General features: G+C 35.0%; 1 long non-coding RNA gene across 1 annotated transcript; it reads right to left on the reverse strand.

The window, feature by feature from the left end:
* Positions 1-211: 211 nt before the first annotated feature.
* On the reverse strand, positions 212-1,552 carry LOC148879701 (uncharacterized). Its single transcript, XR_016105725.1, has 3 exons — positions 1,318-1,552; positions 861-1,026; positions 212-681 (listed from the first exon to the last, which is right to left on the reverse strand). It is a non-coding gene; the product is annotated as an uncharacterized LOC148879701 (long non-coding RNA).
* Positions 1,553-6,768: the final 5,216 nt, after the last annotated feature.

Here is a 6,768-nt window from a genome sequence, read left to right on the forward strand (position 1 = left end):
AAATTGCCAACACTTGAATGGGACAAAAATACCCTTTTTAATAATGCATTTTATGACTAAAATGGGCATTACCTTATTTACATGAGAAATAAAAGAATATGGATAAATACACTTACCCAAGTAAGTTTTTCCTACTCAGGTAACTGCATTTACTCAGATAAGTAATTTACCAAAAAGTGAACGGGACCTTAAACCAACTGACATACAATCATATGGCAATAACAAAATACTTCTCAAGTAATAAATACAACCAATTAGGCCTCATGTTTCTTCAAGAAGGCTTATGTGATGTACGGTTGCTATTGAAATACAGCCAAGAACAAATACATGCAACAACGCATGAAGTAATAATAAACTTCTTAAAAAATAACTAATAAACACAAAAGAAAAATCTGGGCTTCACAAGAGCCCCCTTGTAACTAAATAGACAAAAGTTCAAAAACACCCATAAACCAGAACAAAACCAAAACTTAAAAACAGCAAATCCAAAATGAGAATACTGTAAAAACCAATACCTGGAACATTCCAAAAAGCTGAGTTGTAAGCCAAATAATGATAGGTTAATGTCAGCAGATTTTCTCCACAAAAGGAAAATTTACGCGAACCACTAATTTGATATACCCACAAAAAGTTACTCGATATCACTTGATGACAACCAAGGGCTCACTCTCACCATCCCACCTGGGTTAAGTAAAAAAAATCAAGACCAAACCCAAAATCGTCATGTCCCTATTCGCAAAAGACAAATCAAAACTGTAGAATCCTGAATCTATATAGCTAAAGCTTTTTTTGCTCAATCATCTAAGCTCCTTGGGTAGAAGCCCTAGCGTAGAAACCGTGGAAAGACAATAGTAGAGTACCTGAATCATGAGCTCTTACACCATAAGCCCCCTTTCAAGGATCAGGACCACGAGAAGATTCAATCTTCGAAATGCAGTTATGTGATCGAAAGTCTCAGATCCCGACCGCCAACAATATCCATGAAATCGATTGCAGAAAGTAGGATAACATGATGAGCAATGAAAGCTATGAGAATGAAGAAAGAAACAAGAGAGACAAATAAAAAATAAATAGAAGAAATAAAGGATAGAAGCGCATTTAAAGCTACAACAATTGCACAGAAACACATAAAGAAAGAAACGAATGATGGACATCATATATGCATGAAACGAAAACGAGGGAAGGAAGGAAAGCACAAAACATGATAATACTTACAACAACTACAACAAAGATCTAGAGATCTCCTCGAGTGCATTTTGCATTGTATGAAAAAAATTGAAAAAAAGAATTTGTTAAAACGAGGGGGTGGGCCGAAACCTTTTTTTCGTAGTAGTTCCATGATGTCAAAATAAAAGCTTCCACGCCTTGCAAACATCATTGATAAACAAACCCACATTAAAACCTTATAGCAATGAGAGAGAGCGAGAGAGACAAAGAAGCCAGAAAAGACACATAGAAAAGAGGGAGAGTGGCAAGAGGAAATGCTTCAAGAGAGAGTAAGGGTGGGGGGGGGGGGGGAGACGGGTGGAGGTGGAAGATAGACTAGGAGAGTGGAGGAAGAGAAGGGAAGTGTTTGTAGAAGAGGGAGACAGATACATGTTGACACGTGTCAATGCCATGCAAAGATAAAAGACAGAGAAAATATGAATATATGTTCTACCATGGAATTCGGAAGTGCAAATAAGTCAATCTACAGTAAGATTCTTTTTTGAAAGGAAAAGCACCCATTTTACTTTAATACAATATATATATATATATATATATTATATATATAAGATTTTTAAAAATATAAAATAGCTTTTAATTATCTTTTAAATTAAACAAAAAACTTTTTTTTTTTTTTTACAATTTGACACAATGTTTTAAAACTATCATTTAACTTTTTGGCCTGAAAACTGGTCAGGTTCCTGATTATATTTCAACCCAAACGGATGAACCGCCAACCCTGTTCAAGTTTTTAGGCCATTTTTTATTTTCATTAGTTTTTGTTTTTTAAAGTGTCATGATTTGATCTTTTCATATCGAATAGTTGAACCACTGACCTAGAAAAATAGTAGTCAAACCAGTTTCGGTTCTAAGGCAGTTTTTAATTGATTTGACCATTTGGTCTGGACCGAGTCCAATGACATACAAGTTCAGTGTTCAATTAATTGATTACCCACTCCATATATCTATTTGTATGCTTAGAAGTTGGAAGAATTCATCCTGATAGGATTTACCGAGTATGTAGCTAAATAGTCACTTGGCACGGTGCTTTTTACAAGTGTTTTGTTTCTGTTGATGTGTCATGTGTGCCACATCAATAAATAAATAAATAAATTGAATTGACAGAAAAATCACATTTGGTAATCCTATTTCTTACAAAAAAAAAATGTTTTTGTAATGATTAGTTTTGTAATTCAGGAAAAGAAGGGATTTTTGAAACATCAAATTAACGTTTTTTAAATCACCTTGGTGATCTTGAATCAACATGACACATTGAAATTTGAAAAAACTAATTACTTGAGATGTCACACAGTTATCATTATAAATATATTAATATTAAATTAAATCATTTTGTATGCCCAATCTGTTTTCATCCCGATTTTTTTTTTGTATTTTTCAAAAAAAAAAAAAAACAGATGAAATGAAACGCTTGCGAAACACACCGGTAACAAACACCAACTTGGTAAGTCAAAAGATAGAAGTTCAAAATATCCCCGCCCCAAAATTTATTTGAGAATCTACTGTTCCTATTTGCCATATGTTCCACAACAGTCTCATATTTGTCTCTTTAGGGGAAAATTTGCTTTTCTGATAGAAAATGCAAGAACGAAAGGTGCCGGTAGAATATGGGTTAAGTGGCAACTCACGATATGAGGACTCCTAAAGATAAACTTTGGGCTTATTTGATTTGAGTGGAATCAGAATCAAATTCTTATTTCTGAATGAATGACATTCTCCCATTTAAAAAAATGACAATTCCCTTCACCTAACTTGGAATTTGGAAATTAGAATTCCACTCCAACCAATTTTGATTCCCATCTTAACCAATCAGGTGAGGAATAGACTAATCCAATTCCGAATCCAACTGCAAACCAAACGGACCCATTGATGCTTCCCATCTATCTGATGAGAAATGTCTACAGACTATAAAAGAAAAATATTAGCAGTTCGTGCAAGTAACAGTTGCCCAGCTGGTTTCACATCCAGTAATGCAGCGAAGTCCAGAGCAGCACTAGAAATACACAAAACAGCAATATGGAGATGGGCAATTCTAGATGGATGGAGGAAGACTCAGACCACAATAGAATACCTAATGGGCCACGAAACCCCTCCAGGAGATGCAAATGGATCATTATAGAATGCCTGAAGTTTGAAAGGGAGAACGAGCTCGAGATCATATACTCTAACATTTGGAGAGTGGAAAGAAGGAAACCAAGTTACCAATTGGTTAACAAACAAAAACAAGGGCCATAGGGAATCAATTTGAATGTCTAACATTATCCTTCAGATTAATCTATATCTATATAGTAAAACAGGAGTGTCCAGAGTGGCACCTTCCTTTTCTCTGGTATTTTTTCAATTATTGTTTTTCCATCTTAAAAATAAAAAACACTAAGGCTGTGTTTGGTGGCAATGCAAATAAATTTGCACTGATACAAGACCATAACAGTATAAATGATTTGAGTGTAAATTTTGATCTATTTTTGTTTTAAATTGTAGTTTATTTTATTTGATTGCAGTACAAATGAAGTAAATTAAGCCATAAAATAGAATAAAGTAAAATCCAAAGAAAAATTGAACAAGAATGTGTGCACTCTCATACATTTGTCCTAGTGCAAATAAATTTGCACTGCAACCAAACACAGCCTAAACGTTGGGCTCCAACCTAGGCTCTTCATATTCTATTTCTCACTTTTCTCTGGTGATACAAGTCGGCTTTAGTTCACGTGTGTATTGACGCTAAATGTAGCAGACACTCTTCATCTTCCAATCTTCTAAGATTGCAAAACATTGTACAACTTCCATTCATTCTCTATTCATTCCAAGAAGGCATTGTTGTGAAGGGGGGCATTCTCATTTTGGATTAAAGGATCTCAGGTTTAAGTAAGACTTTTAAGTTGGGTTGTTTTACCTTGATTTAGGTTATATTTGATATCATTTAGACATTTTGAATTGATAAATACAAATTGGTGAGAGATGTGTGTTGTTACATTACATGCAAGAAGTATTGCGGATGGAATGATTACACTCTATTTAGAGATGACAATTTTCCCCATTTCCTCTATTTCCATTGGAACCCATGGGGATAGGGAAATTTTCATTCCCATTGGTAGGGACAGTGAGAGCACTCCCCGCCCTGTGAGGATCCCTGCTAATATATATGTATGCAATGTCTACATATGTATGTATGTATATTAATATTTTAAAATATGTTTGAATATATTTGAATATTTTAAATAGGATTGTTTAATTATTTTATTTTTAATTTTTTAAATAAAATAAAAATAAAAATAAAATGATTAACATTATAAAAAATCACGAAGAATGGGGATTCCCATGAGGACGGAGATGGGAATAACCATGTCCTCACTGGCAAGGATGGAAACGGGGATGAGGATTTTCATGGGGACGGGAATGGGGAGTGGTTCCCCATCCCCACCCTGCCCCCTTGCCAGTCCCAAGTCTACCCTAAGAGTAATAAACATAAACAGTGTCTTACACATGCATATTTAAGATATAATATGAATTCACATTTGTGCCCCACAGCACATCCCAAACATGCATTGAGAACATCTTCCAATAACAATTATATAATATATTTCAAATGCAGGGCTGAGATGTGAAAGCGTCTGAAATGCAAACTCATATAATATATTCATTTTAACGAGTACCAAATAAGAATTGTATGTCAATTTATATTAATCAACCCAAAACGTTTCAGGTACAAATAACAATGACAATGGTACCACACACAACCTTACTCGTGTGTAATTTTTGCCATTTTCCATTTTTCACGTTTCTTCTCATTCTCTTGCACGGGTTTTTTGTACATTCCAGAGCTAATTTGTCATCTGTATTGTATCATTGCAGAAATTTGCTTCGTGTCCAAAGTTGAACAAGATACGTGTAACTTTTGGATCTGGAAACTAAAATATAAAAATGAGTGAAAGTGTATCTTTTCTGGGATTAAACCCCTAAAACATAGAGACGAAAAATAAAAACTCGAGACAATGAATTGGGATATGGAAAGCCCGTTTGGCAAATAGGAACCAAGATGGTGCCAAGTGGCATTGTCCGGATGCAATTTTGATTGTCCACTGCTAACCACCTCCAACCACACCCAGGGCAAAGTCAAGTATAAATAGGGGCGTCCCTCTACTGGTAAGATCATTAGCTAGTTCATTCCTGCTCTCAAGCTCTCTTGTTCCTAGGCCTCATCCGACCCCCTTAGTGCACTTGACTTTTTAGAACATTGAAGACTCTGCCCCTGGGATAACACCCGGGGCCTCTGACGTGCTCTCTCATTCTCAGGTCAGACACATCATCCCTCGCTAAGGAACTGTAGTTACTTTGTTGCCCTCAGCCCATCCTTGGCAGCAACAAAGATGATCAAAATAGGTCATGTTTGACCCATTTTTATAGCTCCATTTAACATTTAATACGAGTAACCAGGTTTACTCCATTCAGACATCCATCTCGTATTAGACACGATACCGTGTCACTCACAATACCAAAAGTATAAAACATTTAATATAAAATACAAAATAAAATATTTAAATAAATAAATTCAAGTATCTATAACTAATTCACAAAACAATTAAACAAAACAATAATAATATTAATAACAACAACTAGAAAGTAAAATCACATTCATTAACAACAAATAATTATATGAACAAAGAAGTAATAAATTTAAAATCAGTCCTCTAAAACAGATATAAACTTGGTAAAATTTAGAGAGAAAAGAAGAAGAGATATAGATAACCATAACACAAAGGGAGAAGAGGAAGAAGAAGAAGAAGAAGATTTTGAATATCTCTTCCCTTCCTTCTCTAAACCTTTTACTAAATTTAATTCTTAGGTTAATTACAAGTATGCCCTTAAATGGGCCAGTTAGGCAGTAACATGAAGAGAACTAACAAAAAAGAAATAACAGGCCCATTAGCCAACAAATAAATAAATAACATACTACAAGAAAAGATACTAGGGACCATTCGACCCAGTCTCTCTACACTCCCCCTCAAGTTGGGCAATAGATGCCGATCATGCCCAACTTGCTTATATAGTGTGTCAGCTTCCCTCTTGGAACTCCCTTGGTCAAAATATCAACAAACTGTTCTTCTAAGGTGATGAATGGCAAGAAAACTTCTCCTGGGGAAACTCTTTCCTGGATAAAATGTTTATCAACCTCAATATGCTTAGTTCTGTCATGTTGAACAAGATTATGTGCAATATTGATAATTGCTTGATTGTCATTGTAGAGCGTCATTGGCTTCTTATAGTCAACCCCCAATTCTTCTAAAAGTGTTTGTAGCTATAGTAATTTTGACACACCATGTGCCATTGCCTTGTATTCTACTTTAGCAGAGGATCTAGCAACTATAGATTATTTCTTACCCCTCCATGAAACAATGTTCTCTACCACCAAAGCACAACAACTCGAGGTAGATCTCTTATCATCAATACATCTTGCCCAATCAGCATCAGTGTATAGTTCTACTTTCATGTGTCCATGTTTGGCAAATAGAATGTCTTTCCCTGAAGTACCTTTCAAGTAACACA

This window comes from Nelumbo lutea, chromosome 1 (genome assembly GCF_056320005.1).
Source record: "Nelumbo lutea isolate HS-2025 chromosome 1, American lotus-T2T, whole genome shotgun sequence".
Classification (NCBI taxonomy): domain Eukaryota; kingdom Viridiplantae; phylum Streptophyta; class Magnoliopsida; order Proteales; family Nelumbonaceae; genus Nelumbo; species Nelumbo lutea.